Source organism: Ursus americanus, chromosome 10, assembly GCF_024610735.1.
Source record: "Ursus americanus isolate L20-20 chromosome 10, mUrsAme1.1.p, whole genome shotgun sequence".
Classification (NCBI taxonomy): Eukaryota; Metazoa; Chordata; class Mammalia; order Carnivora; family Ursidae; genus Ursus; species Ursus americanus.
In genome coordinates this window covers 4,755,122-4,769,223 of record NC_142136.1, presented here as the reverse complement: position 1 = coordinate 4,769,223, position 14,102 = coordinate 4,755,122, and positions in this window count along the sequence as shown.

Sequence of the window (14,102 nt, the reverse complement as noted above, 5' to 3'; positions counted from 1 at the left end):
ATAAAATGCAACCAGACCTCTTTTTCTGCATAAGAAAGATTTTTCTAGGGGGAAAAACCCAGGGGCGGTGTTTTTCAGTGTCCTGTTAGAGTTCCTCTGCAGGCTACCTTGGGCCCCAAGGCCAAGGACCCACTGTCTGAGAACTGCAGGGCACTGAGAGGTCAGAGGCAGAGGCTGGCGGGACGTCCAGTGGCATAACCGCATTACCTAATGAATATGTCACGAAAGCCGGGCAGACAAGCATATCCGAGTGGAGGTCGCTGGTGGGGGTGATGGTAATGAGGAGAAGCAGGAAGGCACTTCTAAATGGAGTGGAAGGACAAAATGACACAGAACAAAAAGACCCAGCCCAAAAAGCCCAGAATGGTGTTCTGTCATTGGACTGGGCAGGAAGGTTGATCAGACAGCTTGCTTCCCTGGGGATACTGTCTCTCTAGTCCCCTTGAAACATCCAGAGAGAAGTCGCCCTGCCAACAATCCCAGCAATGCAGGACATCTGCAAGCACTCACCAGGGGTCAGACTTTTTCAATTCCCCCTCCTCCTCTGTCCCAGCCAGGAGCTGTCTCACCTTTCCTTCCACCTCTTACCCTTGGCCTGCCCTCCCCTGTCCGGCCGTCTGGCCTTCCCTTTCTCCTTTCTCTTTTTCCCTCTTACTAGGTCCTACTGCTTAATTTTGATGATGACAATTTTTTCTAACTGATAAAATTCATAATCTATGACTCTTCTTTGTTTTAGGATCACAGCAAACAAAGAATCACACTGAAGGTGAATTTTTGTAGCAGCTTTCTGATATGTGAAATTAAAACCATCCTGGTGATAGTTCGGCAATGAAAAGGAATCTACATACCTCAGTCCTATGGATCCCTGAAAAAAGGAATTTCAAGGGATGGTCATTTAAGCCTAAACTTTAGGAACTCTAACAATAATAATACTGAAAGATTTAATTTTAAAAAATCAGACACCAAAGAGTCAAGACAGATACGTGTATATAAATTTTTTAAATGGCTTTATTTGGGGGATTCTTAAATTCTCCACGCAGATCTGGGAATGCAATAGCAATGGAAAGAGACATACCTTTTGTTCTAGAAAGTGTTCAGATTCTTGAAATGTGTGAGTAAGTTACAGTAAGTGTGAAAACATTCCATCCCTGTCTCTTAACTTGATTTGATTTATTTGCTTCCATTCCCTCTTTCAAATTGAAGGCACTGTCAAAAGTCACATCTTAAATGGCATATATGTTACCATTTAAGTGATTAAACGATATAGCTCCCTGTAGATATAACTAAATCTTAACTTGCAATCTTCTTGAAGCAGTTATTATTTAATATAGCATTTGAGTACGTAAAAGTAAGTGAAAAAAAATATGCAAAGGCAAGTTCAGGAAAGGAACTAAACATTTTGCCGTAAAGTGTTAGATAATTAGCACTCGTAGCAAACCTCAGAAGTTACTCTTCCTGCCTGGATTTTACAGAGGAAGCATGGGAGCATAAGGGAGTTGAAGGAATTGCTCCAGAGGTAAGAAGAAACTGAACTGAGAATCCAATTCAGTTCTGCTATGCTCCCAAGTCCTTACTTGATACATTCATTCTATGATGCTTTGAGGATTAATGCAATCAAAGCTTCCAATGAGACTGCTCCCAACACAAGAAGAAGTGATACAGGGCTTCACCAAGAGGGAAAGGATACAAATTGGGGAGTTGCAAATTCTTAATATGCAGTTCACAGGTTCAACAGCATCTAAAAGTTTCCAGGGCTTGACTTCTCCTGGGAGAATTCAATGTAGGACATTCAGAATGACAGCTTTTTAGGTGTATTTGTTCTGAGAAGCTAAAGTGGTTTTTGCATTGTCTCCTGGGGAATTAGTGAGTGGTGTGAACTAAAGAAAGTATTCAAAATTAAAGGTATTTTGATTAAGTGGAACAGATCAACTGTTTATATTGAGAGTGCTCATCTTAAAATCTAGGAGATAAAAACTCAGTAGAGGACGATGGGAGTGCCTCAGACAAAAGCAGAAGTTGGGAAAACAGCTTCTGGTCTAGTTCATCAAATCTGATCAGAACAAACACTGCAAAGGCACAGCGGAGGATGGGTGATGGATGGCATCTTAACCAAAGGGTCAAATGCTACCATTGAGAGAATGAAGAAACCATGACAGGTAGAAATGTAATTATTCATACTATAAACACATGTGGAGATTTTCTAACAGTCATGAAGAAGGTAAATAACAAAACAAGAGGATGGTGAGAATATTGGTCATTCATGTACTCTTGCAGAGATCTGAAAACTCCATTTAGTTTTATGTCAATCTGAGCCAAAAATTCATGATCTGATATGGGTTGAATTATATTCCCCTAGAATTCATATACTAAAGTCCTAACCCCAAAATCCTTAGAATGTACCCCTAGATAGAAATAGGATCATTGTAAATGTAATTAATCAAGTTAAGATGAGATCATTAGGGTGGGCCCTTAATTCAATGTGACTGGCATCCTTATTATAAAAAGGGGAAATTTGGACACAGACACACACAGAGAGACTGTCACAGGAAGATGAAGGCAGAAATTGGAGTGACGCTGGGGAAGCCAAGGAATGCCGAAGATGGCCAGCACGCACTAGAAGCTGAGGGAGAGGCTTGGAATGGCTTCTCCCTCACCCCTCAGAAGGAATCGACATCTCGATCTTAGACTCCTAGGCTCCAGACTTTTTCTGTTATGTGAGGTCTACAGTACTTTGCTATGGCCACCCTAGCAAGCCAATAAAGTGTCCGAGGATGTGTTCGTCATCTGGTTTTCTATACAGACTGCACTGGGTCATGAAAGCATCACCCACACACACTTTGCAAGTTGATGTTAGAGTCAAAGTAAAACAAAAAGCTCATTGTCTGTCTCACGTGAATCAGAGCTTTGTTTTTCTTAATAATACAATCTTTCTATTATTCGCTCAGTTGGTTAAGTGACCAACTCTTGATTTAGCTCAGGTCATGATCTCAGGGTCGAGAGATTGAGCCCCGAGTCAGGCTCCACACTCAGCAGGGAGTCTGCTTGAGATTCTCTCTCCCTCTCTCTCTCTGCCTCTCCCCGTGCTCACACACTCTCTCTCTAAAATAAATAAATTTTTTAAAAAATCTTTAAAAGAATACAATCCTTTCAAGCTAAAATACATTCAGAACCAAATTAATAACCGAATTTTAAAAAACGCAAGCATCTGAAATGCATTTATACCACACAATATATTCTCAAATATTACATATGAGTGCTATGTTTTGTTGGATGGTTTGTGATCTATTCCACAAATGTGAAAATAACAAAAATGTATATGAATAAAACATGCATAGGCAGAGTCTGAACAAGATTTGGTAATAAATCAATCAATCAATCAATCATGATACTTCAAACCCTCTGTCATCATGTGGATAGAATGAGAACAAGCCGATGGCATAACTATCTTTTCTACCCTCACCTGTAGCATAGTTCTCAGCACACTGTACATATTTCCTAAGTTTTTGTCATGTCTGGAATGGAATAAATGAAGTAAAACAACACCTCACGGACACATGAGCGTACCACGACTTTAACCCTAATTATTTATATAAAAAAGAGATGAGTAGAAATGTATTGACACTAATAGATACTTAAAGTCATTCACCTGATGATTCTGACCTATGGGAAGGGCACAAATAAAAATTTTAATCCATCCCTCCCCAAATTAGACTTGAGTGAGAAAGTGTTGTCATCAATGCCAATTTCCTGCTACCTCCCTATGATCCACAACCATATGGGATTCCTAACTTATTATGTATAAAATACAATAATTTTTTCCAAATATTGGTATTTTGTAAAAAACATATTTGGTAATGTACTGGGTACTACGTTTTGATACAAATATGAAATGTAGCCAAACACAAACTTTTTTTCACTTAAAATCTCAATTTTCTTGAGAAATCAAATCCAAATTGTTTTTATATTATGCAAATCAGGCCCAGTTTGAAGTAATCTAGAAATTACTTTAATTCTGGCTATTTATGGATTTAAAGTGTTATACTTGCTGCTAAAGAAACCCAGACTCTGTGATTCTTAGTTGTTTCTTCTGGGATCTCAATCAAAATCAAATAAAAATGTGATAAGTCTAAAGCCAAACTACCCATTATGAGTAAAAATTTTCTCACAAACCTCAACGAAAAATCATGCAGATGACATATTTGAAAATAATCTTCTTAATCTGACATATATTTATGGCTATGCCAAACCAACGAGGTCTACTTCATATAGATGTCTGGCTAGAAATCTACCAATTCGCTTCGTACCCAAATGACTAAAAAACAACAGCAGTCCTTATATGAACATTAACAAAATTTCTGGGTTTATAAAGAAAAAAAACCCAGTACATACCTAGAAGAAATAAGAGAAACAGTTTTCAGCGAGAGTTGCATGGGAATCACCATTATTTTATATATGAGTCAAATTTCTTTTAGAAACTCATTTTTCTTCCTTTTCTTTATAATGGGGGTTAAGGGAGAACTGGCTGCACCCAGTTCCTCAGCTAAATAACGATTGATTACTGAGGACTTTCTGCCCCATTGCCACTGACCATACGAAGGGAATAGAATGTATTTCCCAGGAAAAAAAGATGTCATGCATGTACAGTGAATATAAAAGTAATTCGATTTTGGATGTGCTAACATGGGACCCTCTGACTCAAAAGCCACAGTCTTTTTTCTAAGGCCTGGACTAGCTGTTTCACACATTTACTCCCTGGGTCCTTGCAAGACGTCATGTGGTAAACACGGTAACCCTCATTTACAGATGAGGAAACTGAGGTGGAGAATGATCCAATCCCACACACAAGGTCACGGAAGGAGAGGTGACCTTGCAAACCGATTTATCACCCCATCTGGCTTCTCTGTGCTTCACCGTGAAAAGACAGAACTAGGCAGAGAAAGGCTTTTGCTACAGATAGAATTACTCCGTGCAGTAACCTGTAGCCCGGAGCTTGTTACAGACAAGGATGGGATTTTCAAACAGAGGCTGAAGCAAGAAGGGCTGGGACAGGCTGGAGAGACCGTCTCAAATCCTACGTACTCAGGAATTGAGCTTCTCAGCCTGATTGTAAAATCGGTTGTCAATGACACTTCACTTCTGTTTCCTCCAACGCTCCTGACTCTCCCACCGACTTTATGAGCTCCCTTGCTTCTGGCTCTCCAGTTCATTTTTAATTTGATGATTTGATAAGTTAAGGGAAGGCAGACTGCATTTACTTCAGGTCTCCCTCCCACTCTCTCTCTCTCTCCTCCTCCTCTCCATCTCTTTATCCATCTATCATCTGTCTCATTGAAAAGTCCAAACCAACCACAAAGCCATGACTAGTTTGCATGGGAATGCATTCCTGAGGATTCTGACTCACTGGATTTTCTTTCAGGGGCCAGGACAAGGGAGATCTGCACGTAACAAAGACTGAGACCCGCCAACAAGCCACTCAGGTACCACAACAAATGACTAATGATTTATTTGTTGGTGACACATTTTATTAATTTCTGCAATTTTCTTACTCAGACTCTAATTACATCAAAATATTCCTGATTTCTTCAACAAAAACAAAACAAAAAGCTATATAATTAAATTTTCTTTTAAAAATAGAGTTATTTTTCCTCCTCTGCCAATTCTCTGCTTCTGTGACATTATTCTAGAGTTTCTTCTGGTTACAAATCACAGTTAACTTGAACTTAAAGAAGCTCCTTACCCTCCAAGCCTGTGTTGTTACATCTGACACAGGACCAATAATATCTACCTTTAGGATGAAGGGAAATGAAAACACAAAAGGAACTCCCACAGGCCAAAAAGTCAGAGAAAAATAAGTATGTTCTGTAAGCATTGGCAAGAAAGAGTCACCATGAATCTGGGTGTGTAAGTAAGGTTAGACACTTTTTATACCATGACTCCAGCTTTGTAGACACCGCAGGCAGCTATCTGAAACAAACAGATAACGAAATCACAACTGGCCATGAACTATAATAAAGTCACACACTGACCAATTCAACTGGCCAAATGTCTCTTTGAAAGCAAGGCACACTGCACTATTTGTTGAAGCAGACAGAGAGGAAGGGCACCCCTACATATATGGAATCGTTGATAACACTGTGTTAGTGTTGGAAGTATGGAATTTTGGAGTCGGATAGATTTGATTTCAATTATATTCATTTCACTTACCATCTGAATGACATTAGCAAACTTACTAAATTTTCTTGACTTTCAGTTCCATTCTGTAAAAGTAACGATGTGAGTAGCAACTGCTATAATTAATACAGGCAACAGCAAGTTTAAAATATCCATTTCCTTTACAAAGTTTATTATGACAAGTGTCTCCTATCCACCCTTCTGACTCACTAGTCTTGCTTCTCAGAAGCAATCATTATTATCCATTTTAGCTGTGTCCTTAAGCATTTAAAGTTATATTTCTTAAAAAAAAAAAGGACTCTTTAAAAATTAATTCTTGTATTCTACATTTTAGAAATGTTCTACTATTTCCATTATGGTGGATGGATATTGTGTCCTCTCAAGCAATATCTTAGTTAAATTAGTAATTAGCTTTTATATTTTATGACTATTTAAATATTGTTCCCTGCTGGACCCAAACTATTAGGTACTTATTCTTCGCACAAATGCTTTCTTAAGGTTAACAAATGATGTTATTTCTTCGTTTAATTGTTCTTAACGTAGCCATTGTAAAAATTTCCCAAAGATCCCTGTAAAAACCCTACCAATCTAATCCACTTATTTTCAAATGTGCCTGATAACCCATATATTTCATTTCCTTTGTATTTTTTCTGGAGTTCTTTGCCCTGGAACTTTTCCAGACCTGCCTCACAGGGAAGCCCTTTTTCCTCTCTTCTCCATTAAATACCCTGTTTCTTGGAACTCATGCTTTTTCTTTCATGATTTACTCCATTGTTTTGGTGAAGCATAGCCTCTGCAGCTTCATGATAAATATTGAGAGGGAGCTAAATTTTTTTTTGAGAATTTTAAGTATCCAAAACTGTCTTTATTTTTCTCTCACTCTTAGTGATAATTAGCTGGCTGTATAATTCCAGTACAAAATAAATTGAAAAACATGGTTCTCTGTCTTCTGTTTTCAGTGTTGCTCTTAAGACACTTAATTAAATCTGATGCATGTGCATGAAACTTTTTTTCTTTTTTAGACATTGTTGGCTCTCAATATTATGTTTGGCAGTTTTAAATTGCGTGGTTGTGTACTTTACAGAGAGCCCCCCCCTCATTTTTCTGGATGCATGGGGGTCTTTTTAATCTGAAAAATTGTATTTTACAATTCTGGATTATTGAATTATTTCTTTCTTTGATACGATTCCATTCATTTTCCTTTGTTTACACTTGTTGAAATTCCAAATATTAGATCTAAGACTCCCTGGACCATTTTATCTCATCTATTAATCTCTTCTGTGCTACTGTCTATCTCTTTCCTTTTCATTGTACTTTTTGGGAAATACCCTCACCTTTAGGTAAGAACTCTTTAATTTTTTTCAGTGAATATATATTCCTAGTTTACAAGAGTTCTTTTCAGTTTCTGACAATTATTTACAAACTATCGTATTCTTACCCCATAATGCAGCAGTGTTTATCCTGACCCAGCTATATTTGTTGGGGTTCCCAAGCCCCAAACATTCATGTCACCAGAGCTTTGGTAAGGGGTTACTGGTTTATCAGAAGAAACCATTTAAAATCTCCAGTTATGGGGAATATATACATATATACATGGCCACAGTCATTTTCAGGTAAAAGGATGTGAGGACAGAGAACCCCAACTTTCAGTATTAGAATGCAATGCACTCATTGTGTTTTTATTGCTAAACTTCAGTCTAGAATTGAGGGGCCCTGAGTATCAATTTCTCTGGCTCACTTACTCCAGAGAACAAGCTGCAGTGGGGGGCAGGAAGGGAGGGGAAGAAGAGGAAGAATGCTCTCTGGATGTCTAGGTCCCTATCTAGGTGTCTAATGAATGTGCAAATGGACTTTGAACCAGTCTTCCTATGATCAGTTTCATGCCTGGCCTATAGAACTCAAGAAAGTTGGTTCTTCCATGTTCTGGCCTTCTTGTGTACATGATGTGCCTGGTTTTAAAGACATTCTCTCATTTCAACTTTATATCAGCCATATGAAAGAGATGCACATACTCATCTCTTTTATAGGTAAGGAGAAGAGGTTTTCCCAAGGTCAATAAAATGATGCTGACAAGACCCAAACCAAGTTTCATCTAGCTAGAAAGTTTATACTCTTGTGTGTGTGTCTGTGTGTGTGTGTGTGTGTGTGTGTGTGTGTGTGTATTTACAGTCATAATCCAAATTGGGCCATGTTAGCACAGTGACACATAGTATAAAGCAACACAAATTTGGCATTGATCATAATAAGAGTTTTATCAAACATAAGCACAAAACATCAGCTAAGAAAGAAAGTGAGAAAGTAATATGATTGTCCTTAAACTTTATTCCAAAGACAAGGCTCTAACATTTAAGAAAAAAAAAAAGGGGGGGGGCTTGAATTAGCTACCACCCTCTGCTGAGGACAAATGAAAACAATGATACCTTTCAGCATAAGAAGACATAAACAGATGCTTTAATGAAAAAGCTTACATAAAATTCGGGAGGTTTGCTTTTATTGCTATATTTTCCACTGAGAACTTGTATTTGGGAATAGACTTGCAGCAGTGAGCAAGGGGTTGGCTAGTGATGCTTCCCGCTGATACATACTGCGGGTACGGAAGGGGGGACCGTTCCGTGCTGCAGTGACTATAACTCTGAAGGATCCGCACAGAGCTGAACTTTACCGGGAAGCCTGAGGTTTAACTCCAGCGACACCACTGACTACGTCACATAGGCATCTGGAATAATGACAAGTTATTCAGTTTAAGGACACATTCCCAGCATCCTGCTAAACTGCAGAGAAAGAGAAAGCTGCATGTCTGCAGCATTCCGAAACATTAAGATTCAATCTCTAGTGGCAATAAAACACCGGAAAAAATGCTTCCTCTGGACTCTCTATGCGGGAGGGAAAGTCAAATTATTAATCAGAAATGGAGCCAGAACTCTGCTCCCTTCCAGACATTATCAACGTCTTCTTTCATCCTGTAGCTGTTTTTGCTAGGGTTGCGTGATGTGTGGAGGGTAAGGACAAGCAAGACAGATCCTATTGGCAGTTACTTCATTAAAGCCTGATAAGGATTCATGTTATACTTCGATTTCTCACATGCGCCCCTTTAAGTAGATGAGTTGTATCCTGAGATTTCATTTAAGCCTGCCTATTCACGCCCCCCAAGATCTTTTCCTGATGCAAATTTAAATTTAGCATTTAATACAATCTATTTCATTTGGTAACGTGAAAGCAGGAGTACTCCTGAGCAAAACAGTGTCAGCCAAAAAAACCCAAAAGAATGGATGTTTTTAAATAGACTATAATCCCAGCCCCCACTCACACGGGGCAGGGCAGGCTGTATTGGAAGGAGTAGAATGAATGTTTGTCCTCAGGCTGCTTCAATGATTGGATATACTGAGGGTCTCCACTTCTTTGACCTTAAACTTCCTATCTTCCAACCCAAAATATCAACAGGAAAATGTTTCTCTCTTAATAGTTTTAATCTCATTAGTTTAATACAATTGCTCAGTCGTTAAGGTACATGGAGAGAGAATTTTGTCCTCCAGCTTTTAGAGCAAGCGCTTTCATATGAATATTGTCTCACTTGGCCATTCAGGTAGGCCAGAGTAAATCTAAGAATCTGGCAAAATTTCATTTCCTTGCTTCTTGAGTCATAAAAATGATGCATCTGATGTCAGTGATAAAGAGGTTTAACCAGATTTTATGCAGAATAGGCTTTTTCATTATTTGTGGTTGCTTCATTTCAGAATCCCCTTCCAACATTGATGAAATCCCTTACCTCATTTGGCAAAATCCAATTTTCACAACCACATTGAAAATTTCAGACGTTCCCTTGCCCTCCAGCACCAGGGCTGTGGCAGGTCATAAGGACTCCAGAGCAGCCAAACCTGCACTCACTTCCCCTACTTTGAACAGGAAGCTAATGAAGCAACGCAGGGAGGAATTGCACAGAACAGGGTCTGGGGGGGTGCAGTGGCAGCATTGTCCACTGTCCCACAGACGGTTATGGTGACGTCCTCATCTGACTAGGTATTTAGAGGACAAACCGCATGGTCCCTAGCTGCATAGCTGTCAAGGTAGGTCAGCTGGCTTTCCTAGAGGTTCCGTTAGCTACCTAATAGCATTAAATGCAATTTGCTTTTATGCTTAATTTAGTCACACAATTGGCCAATGTCTATTGCTTGCAAATAAGAAGTCTGACTGGTATTCTGTTTTCTGTTTGCTCTAATTTTTCTGCTTTGAGACTTCTATCTAGATCAGGAAGATACACAACAATCTCCCTCAAATTATTTGCATGGATAGGTGTGTTTTCTGGATGTTGGCAAAGAAAGGATGAATGAAGTCAATTTGCAGCCATCTAGAAAATGCTCGTATAAATTTTTTATATCAAGATAATGATGGGACCTTTGAAAGAAAGCCATGATAAAATTTGCTTCCAGGGAATAGTCTACCCTTGGGTAAGAATATATTGCTTTCATTTTTTTCCATTACATCAGGAATCAGTGTAATCTTGCTGTGGGAAAGGAGCGTATTTATTTGAGACTACAACTATACAATGACTCCTTAACATCGTTGTCTTTCTTTTTGGCTGAAATTCTATTCTGTGGATACTTCCTCAGTTACTTTTACCTGCTTGCCTGAAATAGTCTCACCCCTAACATACACGCAGTCAGAGAAGGACACTGGCCAAGCAGACACCAGACAAGCTGTTGAAGAGAGGGAAAGACAACTAAGTCAAACTTCATCCTCAAGAATCTTACAGTATAATCTTAAGGGTAAGGTTAGTATTAAATAATAGCAATTTAAAAAAAATAAGCTTTCATTATCTTAAGAGAGCTATATGACAAGTATCACTGTGGTTTAAGGACAGAAAATTCCTCACACTTTTGGAGAATCACAGAAGGAATTGTGAAGGATATGATTCTAGACAAATAATCCATTTAGAATTTGATATTGTTGGTACAACTTCAACCACAAACATAACCCAACAACTTCACCACCAACCAATTATTGTATAACCCTTTCCTTCCTTGTTTTAGAAGATTTCATTCTAAAAATAAAATATATGTATTAATACCTAACACATTTATATTTATCAGAAGTACACAAATATTAACTGCATACAGAAACCAGAGAACAATATGATGATAACATCAATGACACCCTCAAAGGTAATATGGCTAAACCAAAGCTCAAAAAGCCCTGTAACACCTGAGATGATCTGTCTCAGCTTTACTGAAAGACAAGTCTCTCATTTATTATGGAATATTAAAAATAAAGTAATGTAGAGTCTACAAATACCACTTCCAGGGATTCAGCTTCGCTTATAGTTGGATAAGGATATCAACGAAATTCCATCAAGACATATACTTATGTATATCACAATATAAAACAGGTGGGTGTGAGTGATGTTTATATGGCAGGAGAAATGAGGGATGGGAATTCATTCATGTGTAGCCAGCACTGCCCCGGGAGCTGGGCAGAATTTCTGGTTACCAGGTGGGGTGTGCTTTGCAGCGAGAATGGGATAATTCATCACATTCTCTCAGGCCTCTAGATCAAATGAGTCTGAAATCTTCAACTCTGACTGCATGTTAACCACGCAGCCATCTGACCAGAAATGTCTTTACGGGGTAACTTATTCTGGAACGGAGATAATCTAGATTGCAAATGTATCACTGTAATCACGGAGAAGACGTCTCCTCTAAAGTAAAATCCTTGGGAAAACTCTGGTTTATCCATCAGTCCCTTGTGAAGTGGGTTTTCATTAGTCAACACCTGGGTCAAAATTGGGTCAAAAGCCTTAGCATGTGATGAATTATAGAAACTTTTCTAAACCATTTCACATTTTAAGAAGCTCAGACTAAACATTCAACAACGCCATCTCTACACCATTTAAAATAATTGCAGCATATGACAATCCCAACCAGGCATCAATGGTAGACCACAACACACGGCCACACACACATTCTAGGTCTATTTCACAGTGCCCAGCCTGAAATATAGAACATTTCTAATGGAAGTTTTCACCAGTTCTCAGATCTGATGAAAAGGACTCCATGTATATAAATGGGCCTGTACCCACATCACAGACGTAACAAATCTCCCCATTGGAAGAGTTGGCAACAGTCACTCATTAGATAACAAAAATTCAACCCCCCCCCAGGTTGGCTTGCTCTTCATTCTCATTTTATTATCATCCCCAAGAGCCTCATCATCATTATCTGTCCATCACCCTCAACACCACTATCATCAACACCCACAGTCGTCATAGCTTACTATTTATATTGAACCAAAGACAGGAATTTTCAAAGCCCAAAAAGAAACCCAAAAAGTTCTAGATTAGTGCCACCTTTCAATGAATTATTGAAATATATATGTTTGTTTAATCTCCTAAGCAGTGGAAAATGATGGCCAACCCTCAAAGGAACTTCAGCACACCTGCTGTCCCAAAGAACTTTCTACAAAAATGGAAATGCTCTGTATCTGCACTGTCCATATGGAAGCACTCCCCACATGTGGCATTTGAGCACCTGAAACATGGCCAGTCGAATGAATTTTATGAATTATGAATTATGAATTTTAATTTAATTTAATTCTAATGAATTAAAATTGAAATTGAAGTAGCCAAACATGGCTGCTCTAAGGGACAATGTTAAGGAAGTAATGTTAGAGAGGGTCACAAAATATTTCTCATTTTATTATTGTCCATGCTTTCAACATTTGCTGTTTAGGATATAAACAATATGGCTATTTCATAAATTTCCTGTTCATGATGAAACAATTAAAATGTTACCATTAGAAAAGAAACAAAGAGTGAGTTTTTCCCTTTAATTAATTCTATTTGGTTTTATATATTTAAAAAAAACCCAAGGAACAGTTATAAATGTATATGTAATCCTCATTATTAATTTGATGTCTATTCCTGTGACGATAGCTTCATTGGGACTCGATAGCTGGTCACATTTGCAAGCACAGGCATTCCAATGTTAAAGAGATAGGAAGGATATCCATAATCCCAAGATGCTATGTTGAAGAGCCTATGCCTGATGTTTTTGACAGAAAGTTAAACTTCATGCTTTCTTTATCATGTTGGAGGTATCTACCTTCCATGAGGGTTTGTATGGCAGGTTTTGCAAAAGGAGAAGAAATATCTTACTAATCTATGACAACCTCAGGGTGTTGAACCGGAATTTCAAACAGCATTCTCAGGAGTATTTCTCAATACTACTTCCTAAAGAAACAGACTGGGAGACGGGCTAAGAAAGCACATTTTTGCTGTAACTATTGATCTTGTTTTTTTATTTCCAGTTAATAGGAAACATGTGCTTGGCAATAGTAGAATATTGCTAATGAAAACAATACTTCAGGTCTGCTGCTTGAAATAAAAATGTATTGATGTGAAACAATTTTCGTTTATTTTCAGAGAAGAGAAACAGGTTTTTATATGGATTACCTAAAATCACACACAAAAACCCCCAGCCACAGTACATAAATAAGACCTTAATTACATCAATCCCTTCCATACCAAAAAATAAGCCCTTTGAATTTTTACCTTAATCAAATCACCTTAATGCATACCTACTTCAATTAGGTTATCTTTTAATCCTATAATAAGCACACAAGCTATAAATTGTACCTTGATTTGATAATAAGGATCTAAATAAAAATTGTCCAAGTGGACCAGTGACTCCGTTAAACTGAGATGCTAACATTTGGATTTGGAGAACGTTCGATGCCTGCGTTCCATCTTTTCCTGCTCTCCCCTGGAAGAGCTATTAATCAGCAGGGCCATACCCAAACAGGATGTAAAAAACCAGAAGGAACCCTAAATAAACAAAGAGATGGTAATAACAGCAATAAGAAAGGGACCGGGGCAATACCCCACCTAAAACATGTGACATGGGAGCCATAAACAACACACTAAGTTCTGAGATCCTGAA